A 16,278-nucleotide genomic window follows, 5' to 3' on the forward strand; every position below is an offset into this window, starting at 1 on the left:
CAGGTGATGGATAGACTAATCAGTTGTTTTCTTATTCCTTCAGATACCCAGCCCAGACTAGGTATTTGGGATAGGTATCAAGCGTCAAGACTCATATTCCCGTGCTGCCTGCCAGTTTTGTTAGAGACTTGTGGCAAATATATAGGATGGTACTGCAGAAAATGCATTCTATTACTTGTGGAGTTCCCCTAGTATATATCACTCCCCATTTTTTTTTTTTTTAAACAAGCCAATAAAGGCCCTTATTCTCTGCTAAGGAGATTAAGAAGCCAAACCGGAGTCAGAAATTTGCACCTAGATTTGAATCTTGACTCAGCCACTTGTCAGGCAAATTACTCCTTGTTCTCCTGGCCTTTTGAAAATAGAGCTAGTAGTACACCACAGTTGGCTTTTACCAGTTTGCAAGGTTGATTGCTATTTTGGGGGGGGATTTTATGAGCTAGTTGTTAAGCATAACCACTATTAAAATCAATTTATATAAATTAACAAATATGTTAAAAACAGGTAATAAATACTCAAAACGGCACTTTTTTTTTTTTTTTTTTTTGCGATACGCGGGCCTCTTACTGCTGTGGCCTCTCCAGTTGCGGAGCGCAGGCTCAGCAGCCATGGCTCACAGGCCCAGCCGCTCCGGGGCATGTGGGATCCTCCCGGACCGGGGCATGAACCCATGTCCCCTGCATCGGCAGGCGGACTCTCAACCGCTGTGCCACCAGGGAAGCCCTCAAAACGTCACTTTTTTAAACTTCATTTTACTAATTACTCTTAAGGTTGTCTATGGTATCTGTAGGATGGAAATACTATATTATGTTGTATGTGTTTCTGTCCAACTCTGTTCATGTTTGTGTGTTTGTCACATATGCAGCATGAAATTGGCTGCAATAGGAGTATTTACACCATGGAAATTGGCAAATGCTACAAATCAGGGCTTGGCTTATTGTTTTGTTGATTTTCTAGACCAAGTGTTTGCAATTTTTTCTGTAAACAGCCAATTAGTAAATATTTAAGGCCTTCTAGTACATATGGTCTTTGTCACAACTGCTCAACTCTTACATTTAAAGTGGGCATGGCTATGTTTTAATAAAGCTGTATTTATAAAAACAGGCAGTAGGCTAGTGGAGAAAATATTAATAATGCAGAACTAAACAGTGTATGACATCTGTGGCCTTGACGTTGTGAGTAGCACAAAAGGTTAAGAAAGTATTGTTCCAGTATTCAAAAACTGTCATCCAGTTCAGTAAAGAAGTTGCTTACGTCATTGACATATGAATGAAGTTCCAACAGTGAAGTTCACTGGTTTGCTTTTTTCTTACTACTTAATTAAACAAAAATATCAGTCAGCATCCATGTCCAAACTACACTTCTTTGGCAGTGATGTGAGCATCTTTTTTGCTGAATCAAATCATAATCAAGAATTTTTTCTTTTTAGGATTCATCATTATACTATTACAGTTGGGTCTTACTGTAGAACATAATCAAGAATTTATTCATAGTCTGATTTTGTGAGATATTGTTGGAAAAAAATTAAAACTGATAGTAGATATTCAAGAAATAGCAAGTCACACTGAAGGTATAGGTAAACACCGAAAAGCACAGTTAGTATTTTTGTTTAAAATTCATGCTAAAGACTCCATTAAAACACAAAAGTCTGTTGTGTTTCTATAGAGTAGCAATGAACTATCAGAAAGAGAAATGAAGAAAACAACCCCATTTACAACTGCATCAAAAAGAATAAAATACTTAGGAATAAATTTAATCAGGAAGGTGAAAAACCTATATATTGAAAACTATAAGGCATTAATGAAAGAAATGGAAGAAGACGCAGATAAATGGAAAGATATTCCATGTTCATGGATTGGAAGAATCAATATTGTTAAAATGTCCATACAACCCAAAGCAATCTACAGATCAGTGCAATTCTTATCAAAATCCCAATGGCATTTTTCAAAGGAATAGAAATAATCCAAAATTTGAATGGAATCAAACAAAACAAAACAAAACAAACAAAAAACCTGAATAGCCAAAGCAATCTTGAGAAAGAACAAAGCTGGAGGCATCACACTCCCTGACTTTGTATTATAAAGCTATTGTAATTAAAACAGTATGGCATTGGCCTAAAAACATACGCATAGATCAGTGGAACAGAATAGAAAGCCCAGAAATAAACCCATGCATATATGGTCAATTAACATATGACAAAGTTACCAAGAATATGTAATGGGGAAAGGATAGTCTCTTCAATAAATGGTGTTGGGGAAGCTGTCTTACACCATAAACAAAAATTAACTCAAAGGGATTAAAGACTGGAATGTAAAACCTGAAACCATAAAACTACTAGAAGGAAAAATACAGGCAGTAAGCTCCTTGACATAGGTCTGGTGATGATTTTTTGAATCTGACACCAAAAGCAAAAATAAATAAGTGGGACTATATCATCCTAAAAAGCTTCTGCACAGCAAAGGAGACCATCAACAAAATGAAAAGGCAACCTACTGATGGGAGATAATACATATCTGATAAGGAGGTAATATCCAAAGTCTATAAAGATACAACTCATACAACTCAATAGCAAAGAAAAAATCCAATTAAAAAATGGTAGAAGATTTGAATAGATATTTTTCAATAGAAGACATACAGAAGGTAAACAGGTACATGAAAAGATGCTCAACAGTGTTAATCAGGGAAGTGCAAATCAAAACCACAATGAGATATCAAAAGCTCATACCTGTCAGAATGTCTGTTATCAAAAAGACAAGAAATAACAAGTATTGGTGAGGATGTGGAGAAAAGGGAACCCTTGTACACTGCTGGTGGGAATGTAAATTGGTGCAGCCACTGTGGAAAACAGTATGAAGATTCCTCAAAAAATTAAAAATAGACTTACTGTATATTACAGCAATTCTACTTCGGAGTATTTATCCAAAGAAAATGAAAACACTCAAAAAGACATATGTACCCCCATGTTTATTGCAGCATTATTTACAAAAACCAAGACACGGAAACAGCCTAGGTGTCTATCAATGGATGGATGGATAAAGAAAATGTGGTATATATACAATGGAATATTACACACCCATGAGAAAGAATGACATCTTGCCATTTGTGAAAAGATGGATTGAACTTGAGGGCATTATGCTAAGTGAAATAATACAGAAAAAGACAAATACTGTATGATCTCTCTTACATGTGGATCTTTAAGGAAAAAAAAAACGAAAAAACAAGTTCATAGATATAGAGAGCAGATTAATGGTTGCCAGAGGTGGGAATGGAGGACAAATGGGTGAAGAGGGTCAAAAGGTTAAAAAAAAAAGATGTAAAACAGGCATATATATGCATATTTATATATACACATATTTTTATATATACTAATGTATATGACATAGGTATATAATGTATATAAAAACACAGATGCGTACCTATTATTTCTAAAATAATGGAAACAAAATATCACTTTCTAAATCTTTTAGATGAAACCAAATATTAGCATATTCTTAGAAGTTTGCATTAAAAAAATTAATACCAAAAGCTAAGAATACCATCTGTGACTTATTTTTACCCAGCTCTACATTTATAAGCAGGGTACAAAATATTGGTTTAGCTAATTACAATGTAGGAAAAAAATTTTAATTAAAAAATAAAATGTATGCTATTTCTAAAATCATATTAAAATTATTTTTAAAAATTTTGTTAACGCCCAAGTAGTATTGTGAATTTTACTAACTTAAAATTATTTTACAGATTCAGATCCCTAAAATGCCAAAGTAACAGAGTGACTTATTAAGTTTTTTAAATCTGATGAAGTTGAAAACAGACACAGAAAATGATAGGAGTGAAAATTGTAGGATACCTAAGCTAATGGAAAAAAATTTCAAAGTTGTTGAACAACTAGTCATTGAAGAAACACCATCATGGTTAGCAAAGGAGGTAGATAACCTTGTGCTTCCAGATTGTTGGAATGAAAAGACAAGTGTTTATGTTTTCAGAGCAGTACAAATTGCTTGAAATAAAAGAATATAAACTAATATGTAAGGATTGTTTGATATTCAGCGTTAGGGAGGGAGAGAAGAAAAGCATGTTCATATGTCCAAGGAATGGAGGGCATATGGAGTAACCCCAAATGGTACTAATAAAACTACTAGGCACACTTTTCTGAAAAAAAAAAAATTAGGGAATATGATTTTCCTAAAGACTACTAAAATTCACGATTTGTTAAAAGAATCAACTAATGACTCAATTTCCAATTTAGTGTATAAACTAAATAATAAAAATATTGATACTATCATAGATGTTTTTAATACTCTTCACAGTTTAGTAAAACATAGTAGGCCTTTATCTGATAGTGAGGGCAGCAATAAAGTTGAAAGAGGAAAATGGAACAGACACAGACAATTGTTTACATGCAACAAGAACAGCAGACCATATTGCAAAAGAAATTATATGAAGATATTTAAGAATATTATAGAAGAGAATGCCAAATAGGTATTATAATTGATGAGGCATCTACACGTTTGAAGAAAAGAGCCTAGTGATTTATCTCCAGTGCACAGTTGAATCAATTTCTGTATTGGTAATTGTATTTGTTGCTTGTGTCAGCCACAACAGAGTGTATTTCTAATACATTATTGTCTACTTTAAATGATTGTGGCCTTGATAATATTTGAAAGCGAACTTAATTGCATTTTGTTCTAATGGTGCTTGTACAATAGTGGAAAGGAAGTCTGGAATAGCTGCAAATTTGTTAGAATATTTTCCTGAAGCCATTATTTGGCACTAAGTCATCAATTCCAATTCAGTATCTGAAATGGAAGTCAATTGTTTAAAAATATTCTGGATAAAATTTATTCTATTTATCACCAATCTAACAAAAATAAAATTGATTGGAAACTGTAGCTAAAGAACTTGAAATTAAGATTATTAAAACTGGTCTATAACACCACATTGTAAATCAACTACAATTAAAAAAAAAAAACTGATCTAGTACTGAGATTGAGATGGGTGGCATGTAGTTTACAAACTGCCGCTGCTGTATGTCAGGCATATACTTCATCATATATGCATTTTTCTCATTCTTTTTATTCTGGTTTGGCAAAGAGATTAGCTAAGATTACTTTCTTACAAGACCTTGTTTGTTTGTTTTTTTTGAATTTTATTTTATTTTTTTATACAGCAGGTTCTTATTTGTTATCTATTTTATACATATTAGTGTATACATGTCAATCCCAGTCTCCCAATTCATCACACCACCATCCCCACCACCACCCCACTTTCCCCCCTTGGTGTCTATACGTTTGTTCTCTACATCTGTCTCTATTTCTGCCTTGCAAACTGGTTCATCTGTACCATTTTTCTAGATTCCACATATATGCGTTAATATATGATATTTGTTTTTCTCTTTCTGACTTACTTCACTCTGTATGACAGTCTAGGTCCATCCACGTCTCTACAAATGACCCACTTTTGTTCCTTTTTATGGCTGAGTAATATTCCATTGTATATTTGTGCCACATCTTCTTTATTCATTCATCTGTCGATGGGCATTTAGGTTGCTTCCATGATCTGGCTATTGTAAACTGGGGTGCATGTGTCTTTTTGAATTATGGTTTTCTCTGGGTATATGCCCAGTAGTGGGATTGTTGGGTCATATGGTGATTCTATTTTTAGTTTTTTAAGGAACCTCCATACTGTTCTCCATAGTGGCTGTATCAATTTACATTACCACCAACAGTGCAAGAGGGTTCCCTTTTCTGCACACTCTCTCCAGCATTTGTTGTTTGTAGATTTTTTGATGATGCCCATTCTAACTGGTGTGAGGTGATACCTCATTGTAGTTTTGATTTGGATTTCCCTAATAATTAGTGATGTTGAGCAGCTTTTCATGCACCTCTTGGCCATCTGTATGTCTTCTTTGGAGAAATGACAAGACCTTGTTTTTTAAAATTTATTTTTGGCTGCATTGGGTCTTCGTTGCTGTGTGTGGGCTTTCTCTAGTTGCGGCGAGCAGGGCTACTCTTCATTGCAGTGTGTGGACTTCTCATTGTGGTGGCTTTTGTTGCGGAGCACAGACTCTAGGTGCACAGGCTTCAGTAGTTGTGGCACGTGAGCTCAGTAGTTGTGGCTCGGGCTCTAGAGCGCAGGCTCAGTAGTTGTAGTGCATGGGCTTAGTTGCTCCATGGCATGTGGGATCTTCCCGGACCAGGGCTTGAACCTGTGTCCCCTGCATTGGCAGGCGGATTCTTAACCACTGTACCACCAGGGAAGCCCAAGACCTTGTTTTAATGATTGATATTCTTTGAGATTTTTCATTACTTTCAATTGCATTGCAATGAAGATCAACTACTATTCAGAAAGTTAAAAAAAATTAAATGTGTCATAAAAGCTTTAGAAAATTTAGAATTGGTATTAGAAAGCATGAATCTCATGTCAGAGATTTAAGTCAGATAAGTTTAAAGACATTCCATTTATTTTTTTCAACTTTTTTTTTTTTTTGGCTGCACTTCATGGCCTGTGGGATCCTAGTTCCCCCACCAGGGATCGAACCCACACCCCCTGCTCTGGAAGCACAGAGCCTTAACCACTGTACGGCAAGGGAAGTCCCAAGACATTCCATTTAATAAAAATAAATTTGAAGCTCTGCCTAGAAATGTGTTACTAAAAAGTAATGAATTTATGTCTTATTAGAAACAAAGCATTTTGAATTATTTTGATTTATTAGAACCATCTCCTTGGCCTTGTGAGGAACTAACTTCACCATGGATCACTGGTAGGGGGAAATTGTATTATTTAAGTGAAATTTTAAACATGAACTTTTCAGGGATTTGTAGATAATAATGTAGAATTAAACAATGTTACACTCCCTGCAACTATTCAAAAAGCTAAAAAAAACCCCACAATTGCAGTCAATAGTGCTAAAGCTGAAAAAAGCTTCATTTTAATGAATTTGTACCAGGTGAGAAATGGTAGTTCAGTAGTAGGTCATGTATCAAATTTAATGACAAGAAATTTATTGGGAAAAGAGTTAGCAGATTGGGATCATCAAATGATGGTTATACCATGACCCTTTGCTTTTCTCCTGTATTGGGTCCTTCGTTTCTTCACTCCTGATTTCTCAACATTTGCACCATTGACATTAATTATTTATTCTTTATTGTGAGGCACTATCCATATTCATATGTGTAACTAATTCATTTTTAAATGCTTTGAAGTATTCCATTGAAACATATATCACTGCTGGATATTTACATTATTTCCATTTTTTCACTTTATAAACAGTGTTAAAAGGACATCCTTGTACTTATATGCTAGAATTGCTAGGTATATGCCTCCAGTTTATCCTAACATCTGTAGTGTGAGATCTCATTTCTCTACATCCTTGCCAAAAGTTGGTATTAGCAGACTTAAATCTTTGCCAGTTTGATGGGTATGGAATGACAGTATCATTGGTTTAATTTGTACTTGTCTAATTGATGACAAGAATAAATATGTTTTTTCATGCTTATTGGCCATTTGAATTTCTTTGCTGTGAATTGCTTATTCAAATCCTTTGTTCATTTCCCTCCTAGTTCATTTGCTGTGGTTATCTTTCTATAGTTCCCCCTGGCACTTGTGCATTGATGTACATATTTTCCATTGCATAAATACAATCTTTATCTTGTTGCCCTTAACTTCATTCAACTTCTTCTAAGTAAAAGTCATTCATTTTTTCATTCAATAAATGTTTATTGAGTGCCTATAATATGCTAGGTACAGTGCCAAGCACTGGGGAATTCACTGGAGAACAACACAGTGATTCAGTGGGTTAGGGTTAGTAAATAAATTAATAGAATACTTTAGATAAGTATATGATTGGGAAAAATATAGGAGGCTGTTATAGCCCTTAGAAAGGTTTGGGACTCAAAAGTCTTCCTTGTGGAATTTATGTCTAAACTGAATGGTAAATAAGAATTAGCAAGGCAGAGGGTTGTGTGTGTTTGATTGGTTCACTGGAAGGATAGATAGATTGGATGGGATCAACTGGGGAGAACAAAGCATAGTTGGGGTATGCTTTCTTTAAAAATGGGGAAATGTTCAATATAGCTTAACCCTAGAGTACAGGAAGTAGTAGTCACCTATGAAACCAGAAAGGTAAGCAGGGCCCAGATTTTACAGGGCATTGGAAGACATGTTAAGGAGTTTGAACTCCACTGTAGGAGAACTGGGGAGCCATTAAACATTGTGCCTTAAAGTACGGATTACCTACATCAGAATCACCTACAAGTCGTATTAAAATTGCCCACTCCTATATTCTACCCCAAACCTATTGAACCAAAATCACTGGGGTAGGGATTTCCCTGCGGTCCAGTTGTTAGGACTCCGCGCTTCCACTGCAGTGGGCATGGGTTTGATCCCTGGTCAGGAAACTAAGATCCTGCATGCCATGGGGCCCGGCCAAAGAAATAAAAATAATAAAAAGTTAAAATCACTAGGGTAAAGTTCCCAAATCTATGTTTGTTTGTTTGATTTTTAACAACAATGCCAAGTAATTTCTTAGGCGTATTGAAGTTTGTACAGTAAAGTATTTGAGCCCAGGGAGTGATATGATCAGATGCGTATTTGGTTGCAACATGAACAGTTTAGAAGGTGGCAAAACTGGAGGTTAGGAGACCCATTAGGTGACTGTTGGAATAATCTAGGTAAGAGAAGTTGATGACCTGAACTAGATTGGGATTGGAGTTGGAGAAAAGTAGATGAACGAGAGAGATGTGAATGTCAGATTATTTGGGAGATGAATTGTCAAGACTTGATGGTTTGCTTGGATATGGAGGTAACATGCAGCTGCATGAATGCTGGTGCTATTTCCTGATCTGGAGAGAATGCAGGAAAACTAGCAAGCTCCTTATGGTAGTGGTGGAAGAGTAGAAAAGAGAAACCAAGTTCAACTGTGGGCCTGTTAATTTTAACAGAGGAACACAACATTGTAAAAGCAACTATACTCCAATAAAAATTAATTTAAAAAATTTAATGGGGGACTTAAAAGGAGAGATATCCAGTAGGCAACTAGAGGATAGTTCAATAGTCGCTAAGAGAAATATCTGGCTATAAGATACAGCTATAGCAGAGGCAGATTTGCTGTGAAGCTGATGAAGTTACTCCAGGTCTCTTTTGCAAAGTCTCCTTTCAAGGCTCTGAGACAGGCACTAAGAATTCTATATTTGAAGAGCTATATTAATTTTCTTAAGTTGTGTGAACTTAATTTCCCAATTGTGTAAGCTTTAGGCCTCAGAAAACCTTGGATCTGTTTCTGAGCTATATAGGTCAAAATTATCAGTGTACATGATGGTAACGAAGTACCCTGAGAAGACGAGATTGCCTTAGGAGAATGTATAGAGTAAAAAACAACAGAGATCTTAATATGTTACACATTGTTTTCCAGGAATAGCTATTATTTTAAATTAGGTATAGAGAAAAATCGGGAAAAAAAATCTTAAAAAACAATGTAAAAAAGTTGGTAGTCGTATGATACACTATGATTTAATTGAACTTAAAAGCTTTATATATTTAAAGTATTATATAAATTTGCCTTTTTGGGTAGGCCCATAAGGAATCATTTTGATAACTGTGAATGAAAAAATTAAACTCTCAAGAGTATTTTTTTCTAAATCTTAAAAGAAGGATGAAGATTTAAGTTAAATATGGTGGTTCTTATCTAAATACTTTTCGAATCAGATAAATATCTACTATTTAATGTGTAATAGATCATATATATATCACATATAATATTGGTTTGGCCAAAGAGTTTATTCAATTTTTTCCATAAGATGGCTCTAGTAGCACTTAGTTGTCTTTAACTTCATTCGAAACAATTTTGTTAGATTGTATTGTGACAGCTGTCATATTCAGCGTGCATAAAAAGAAAAAAATCAAAATTGGTGAATTTTTGTGGAGCTATTTTAACATTGAAGATGGAAGAAAAAAGCAATATTTTTGGCATATTATGCTTTATTATTTCAAGAAAGGTCAAAATGCAACTGAAATGCAAAAAAAAAAAGGTTTGTGCAGTGTATGGAGAAGGTACTGTGACTGATCGAACATGTCAAAAGTGGTTTGCAAAGTTCCGTGCTGGAGATTTCTCGCTGGATGATGCTCCACGGTCGGGTGGACCAGTTTAAGTTGATAGCGATCAAATCGAGACATTAATTGAGAACAGTCAACTTTAAACCATGCGGGAGATAGCTGACATACTCAAAATATCCAAATCAAGCACTGAAGATCATTTGCACCAGCTTGGTTATCGCTTTGATGTTTGGGTTCCACATAAGTTAAGCGAAAAAAACCTTCTTGACCGTATTTCCTCATGCGATTCTCAACTGAAATGTAATGAAAATGTTCCGTTTTTAAAACAAATTGTGACGGGTGATGACAAGTGGATACTGTACAATAATGTGGAACGGAAGAGATCGTGGGGCAAGTGAAATGAACCACCACCAACCACACCAAAGGCCTGTCTTTATTCAAAGAAGGTGATGTTGTGTATATGGTGGGATTGGAAGGGAATCCTCTATTATGAGCTCCTTCTGGAAAACTGAACAATTAATTCCAACAAGAGCTGCTCCCAATTAGACCAACTGAAAACAGCCCTTGACGAAAAGCGTCTGGAATTAGTCAACAGAAAACACATAATCTTCCATCAGGATAACGCAAAACCGCATGTTTCTTTGATGACCAGGCAAAAACGGTTACAGCTTGACTGGGAAGTTCTGATTCATCCACCGTATTCACCAGACATTGCACCTTTGGAATTCCATTTATTTCGGTCTTTACAAAATTCTCTTAATGGAAAAAATTTCAATTCCCTGGAAGACTGTAAAAGACAGTTCTTTGCTCAAAAAGATTAAAAGTTTTGGGAAGATGGAATTATGAAGTTGCCTGAAAAATGGCAGAAGGTAGTGGAACAAAAGGGTGAATACGTTGTTCAACAAAGTTCTTGGTGAGGGACTTCCCTGGTGGTCCAGTGGTTAAGGCTCTGTGCTTCCACTGTAGGGGGGCTGGGTTCAATCCCTGGTCAGGGAACTAGATCCTGCATGCATGCCACAACTAAGAGTTTGCATGCCCAACTAAAGATCCTGCATGCCGCAACTAAAAGATCCCAGGTGCTGCAACTAAGACCCGGTGCAGCCTAAATAAATATTTTAAAAAACAATAAAGTTCTTGGTGAAAATGAAAAATGTGCCTTTCATTTTTACTTGAAAACTGAAGGCACTTTTTTGCCAACCCAATATATAGATAAGTGTATCATTTACTCTTTGCCTCAAAAAAAATCTATTCTAGTTCAGTCAATGGCCTTCTCATCTTCATTCTTAAAAATTGTCAAGGAAAGGAAATCTTTATAAATTTATTTATTTAATTTATTTTTGGTTGCATTGGGTCTTTGTTGCTGCGTGCAGGCTTTCTCTAGTTGTGCAGAGCAGGGGCTACTCTTCATTGAGGTGCGTGTGCTTCTCATTGAGGTGGCTTCTCTTCTTGTGGAGCACGGGCTCTAGGTGCGCAGGCTTCAGTAGTTGTGGCCTGCGGGCTCAGTAGTTGTGGCTCACGGGCTCTAGAACGCAGGCTCAGTAGTTGTGACGCACGGGCTTAGTTGCTCCATGGCATGTGGGATCTTCCCGGACCAGGGATCGAACCCATGTCCCCTGCATTGGCAGGCGGATTTTTAACCACTGTGCCACCAGGGAAGTCCCAGGAAAGGAAATCTTCAATAATGTCCCATGATCAGAAATCCCTTATGTCTAATCTAAATCTCTGATTCTCATGCAGGAAGAGGACCATTTTTTAAAAATCAGCTTTATTGGACTTCCCTGGTGGTGCAGTGGTTGAGAGTCCGCCTGCCGATACAGGGGACACGGGTTCGTGCCCCGGTCCGGGAGGATCCCACCTGCCGTGGAGCGGCTAGGCCTGTGAGCCATGGCCGCTGAGCCTGCGCGACTGGAGCCTGTGCTCCGCAACGGGAGAGGCCACAACAGTGAGAGGCCCGCGAACCGCCCCCCCCCACAAAAAAAAATCAGCTTCATTGAGGTATGTTTTACATACATTAAAATTCATCAATTTTAAGTGTACATTTCATTGTGTTTTTGACAAATGTGTACAGCAGTGCAACCACCATGACAATCCAGATATATAATATTTCTGTCACCCTCAAATGTTCCCTGTGCCCCTTTGCCATCAGTCTCCCCCACAATCTCTCACCCCTGCCCCCGGCAACCACTAATCTGTTTTCTGTCATTGCAATTTTGACTTCACCAGAATTTCATATAAATGTTTATAGTCTTTTGTGTCCATCTCTGGCTTCTTTCACTTAACACAATGCTTTTGAGATTATCCATGTTGTATCAGTAGTTCACTCCTTTTTAATGCTAAGTAGTATATTCCATTGTATGGATATATCACAATTTATTGATTCACCAGTTGATGGACATTTCAGTTGTTTCTAGTTGGGGGCTATTATGAAGAAAGCTGCTATGAGTGTTTACATACCAGTTATATACCAGTTCATATTGACATCTGTTTTCATTTCTCTTGGGCAAATACTCAGGAGTAGGATTGCTTAGGAGTGAGTTGCATTGCAATGTGCATTTAACTTTTTAAAAAACTGCCAGACTTTTCCAAAGTGAATGTAATATTTTGCATTCCCACCAGCAATGTGTGAGTTCTAGTTGCTCCCCATTCTCTGCTGCACTTAGTATTGTTAGTCTTTTTAATTATAGTGATTCTAGTGGGTGTAGTGATATCTCGTGGTTAATTTGCATTTCCCTAATAACTAATGATGTGAATCTTTTCATGTGCTTATTTGCATTTCATATATCTTTGTTGATGGAGTATCTGTTCAAATCTTTTGCCCATTTATTAATTGGATTATTTGTCTTATTGAGTTGTAAAAATTATTTATATATTCTGGATACAAGTCTTTTATCAGATACATGCTTTGAAAGTATTTTCTCCCAGTCTGTGGCTTATTTCTTTTTCTTTTTTTTTAAATTAATTAGTTAATTTATTTTTGGCTGCGTTAGGTCTTCGTTGCTGCCCGCGGGCTTTCTCTAGTTGTGGTGAGCAGGAGCCACTCTTCATTGCAGTGCGTGGGCTTCTCATTGTGGTGGTTTCTCTTGTTGTGGAGCACGGGCTCTAGGCACGTGGCTTAGTAGTTGTGGCTCGCAGGCTCTAGAGCACAGGCTCAGTAGTTGTGGTGCACGGGCTTAGTTGCTCCGCGGTATGTGGGATCTTCCCAGACCAGAGAATGAACCTGTGTCCCCTGCACTGGCAGGTGGATTCTTAACCACTGTGCCATCAGGGAAGTCCACTGTGGCTTATTTCTTAATTTTTCTTAAGTGTCTTTCAAAAAGCAGAAGATTTTTTTTCTTTTTGGCTTTTTTTTTTACTTGTCATACCTTTTATTTTTTAATTGAAATATTGTTGATTTACAATATTATATAAGTTGCAGGTGTACAACATAGTGATTCATGATTTTTAAAGGTTATACTCCATTTATAGTTATTATAAAATATTGGCTATATTCCCTGTGCTGTACAATATATCCTTGTAGCTTATTTATTTTATACACAGTAGTTTTTAGCTCTTAATCCCCTACCCCTATCCTTCCCCTCTCTGCTTCCCTCTTCCCACTGGTAACCACTAGTTTGTTCTCTCTGAGTCTGTTTCTTTTTTGTTATATTCACTAGTTTGTTTTATTTTTTAGATTCCACATATAAGTGGTAACATAAAGTATTTGTCTTTCTCTGTCTGACTTATTTCACTAAGCATAGTAACTTCCAAGTCCATACATGCTGTTGCAAATTGCGAAATTTCATTCTTTGTTATGGCTGAGTAGTATTCCATTATATGTATATGTGTGTATATATATATATATATATATATGTATATATATATATATATATATATACACACACACACCACATCTTCTTTATCTTTTCATCTGTTAATGAACACTTAGGTTGCTTCCATATCCTGGTTATTGTAAAGCTGCTATGAATGTTGGGGTGCATGTATCTTTTCAAATTAGTGTTTTTGTTTTCTTTGGATGTATACGCAGAAGTGGAATTGCTAGATAATATGGTAGTTCTATTTTTAGTTTTTTGAGGCACCTCCATACTGTTTTTCACAGTGGTTGTACCAATTTACATTCCCACCAACAGTGCAAGAGGGTTCCCTTTTCTCTACACCCTCACCAACATTTGTTATTTGTGGTCTTTTTGATAATAGCCATTCTGACAGGTGTGAGGTTATATCTCATTGTGGCTTTGATTTGCATTTCTCTGATGGTTAGTGATGTTGAGCATCATTTCATGTGCTATTGTTCATCTGTATGTCTTCTTTGGAAAAATGTGTATTCAGGCCTCCTGCCCATTTTTGGATCAAGTTGTTTTTTTTTTTGATGTTGAATTGTATAAGCTGTTATGTATTTTGGGCATTATCCCCTTATCAGTCACATCATTTACAAATATTTTCTCCCATTCAGTAGGTTGTCTTTTCATTTTGCTGATGGTTTCCTTTGCTGTGCAAAAGCTTTTAAATTTAATTAGGTCCCATTTGTTTATTTTTGCTCTTGTTTCCTTTGCCTTAGGAGATAGATCCAAAAAAATATTGCTGTGATTTATGCCAAAGCCTGTTCTGCCTATGTTTTCTTCCAGAAGTTTTATAATTCCTGGTCTTACGTTTAGGTCTTTAATCCATTTTGAATTTATTTTTGTATATGGTTTGAGAAAATGTTCTAATTTCATTCTTTTACTTGTACCTGTTCAGTTTTTCCAGCATCACCTATTGAAGAGACTGTCTTTTTTCCATTGTATATTCCCAGACAAAAAGAAATAAAAGGAATCCAAACTGGAAAGAAATAAATAAAACTGTCACTGTTTGCAGATAACATGATACTATACATAGAAAATCCTAAAGACACCACCAAAAAACTACTAGAGTTCACCAATGAATTTGGTAAAGTTGCAGAATACAAAATTAATATACAGAAATCTGTTGCATTTCTATGCAGTAACAACGAGCTATCAGAAGGAGAAATTAAGGAAACAATTCCATTTACAATTGCATCAAAAAGAATAAAATAGCTAGAATAAACCTACCTAACGAGGTAAAAGACCTGGACTAAGAAAACTATAAGACACTGATGAAAGAAATTGCATATGACACAAACAGATAGAAAGATATACTGTGTTCATGGATTGGAAGAATTAATATTGTTAAAACGACCATATTACTTGAGGCAATCTACAGATTCACCGCAATCCCTGTCAAAATACCAATGGCATTTTTCACAGAACTAGAAAAAATAATTTAAAAATTTGGATAGAAACAGAAAAGACCTGAAAAAGTCAAAACAATCTTGACAGACAAGCACACAGCTGGGGGTATCACGGTCTCTGACTTCAGACTATACTACAAAAAGCAGAAGTTTTAAGTTTTGATGAAGTACAGTTTATCAGCTTTTTTCTTTTATGGCTTTGTGCTTTTTGAATTCTAAGAAATCTTTGTCTAATCCAAGGTCACAAAGATTTTTGTCTATGTTTTGTAGTTTTAGAAATTTTATAGTTTCATCTCTTACCTATTCTTTTATGATTCATTTCAAGTTAATTTTTTTGTATATGGTGTGAGGTAAGGGTGAAGATTTTTCCACATGGATATCTAGATGTTCCAGCACCATTTGTTGAAAAGGTTATCCTTTCCCCCATTCAATTACTTTGGCCCCTTGGTTGAAAATTAAATGAATATATTTGTGTTTGTCTATTTTTGGACATTCTATTATATTCCATTTAACTGTATGTCTATGATAATCTTTTAGTAATGAAAATAATTTATTTTACTTTGGTGGAAAGTATTCTCAAGTTATTCTTAGATATTATGAGAAAGGGCTGAATCCTATACATGTGAAAAATTTTCATTCTCCTCAAACACCTATTACTCTAACTGGAAATGTATATGTGTACTAAAGGATTTTCCCATAAGTAATTCCTAGGATAGTAAGCTATTGTAGGGAATATACATTTTTTTATGTAATAGACGTAATTAGGCATTTTTTGTTTGCTTATAGCTTCATTTTCTCAGAATGTAAAAAAGAGGGTAAAATAAACTCTTGTCATGTGGAAATCTTTAAAATAACCAAAACTATGTTCTGTTAAGAAAAAAATATTGAAAATTTCAAAGAATAAAGCAGAATAAACCTGTTCTTTGGGAATAATAGCAACATAAATACTACAAATCAAGGAAGGGGATTTCCTGACTTCTGCT

The 16,278-nt window shown here is 35.7% G+C and overlaps 1 pseudogene; it reads left to right on the plus strand.

The window, feature by feature from the left end:
- The first annotated feature begins 3,753 nt into the window (after positions 1 to 3,753).
- Positions 3,754 to 6,601, plus strand: LOC149747995 (E3 SUMO-protein ligase KIAA1586 pseudogene; annotated as a pseudogene).
- Positions 6,602 to 16,278: the final 9,677 nt, after the last annotated feature.

Source organism: Delphinapterus leucas, chromosome 11 (assembly GCF_059928025.1).
Source record: "Delphinapterus leucas isolate spDelLeu-1000000601 "Yukka" chromosome 11, BTC_Dleu_Yukka2, whole genome shotgun sequence".
In the NCBI taxonomy this organism is placed as follows: Eukaryota; Metazoa; Chordata; class Mammalia; order Artiodactyla; family Monodontidae; genus Delphinapterus; species Delphinapterus leucas.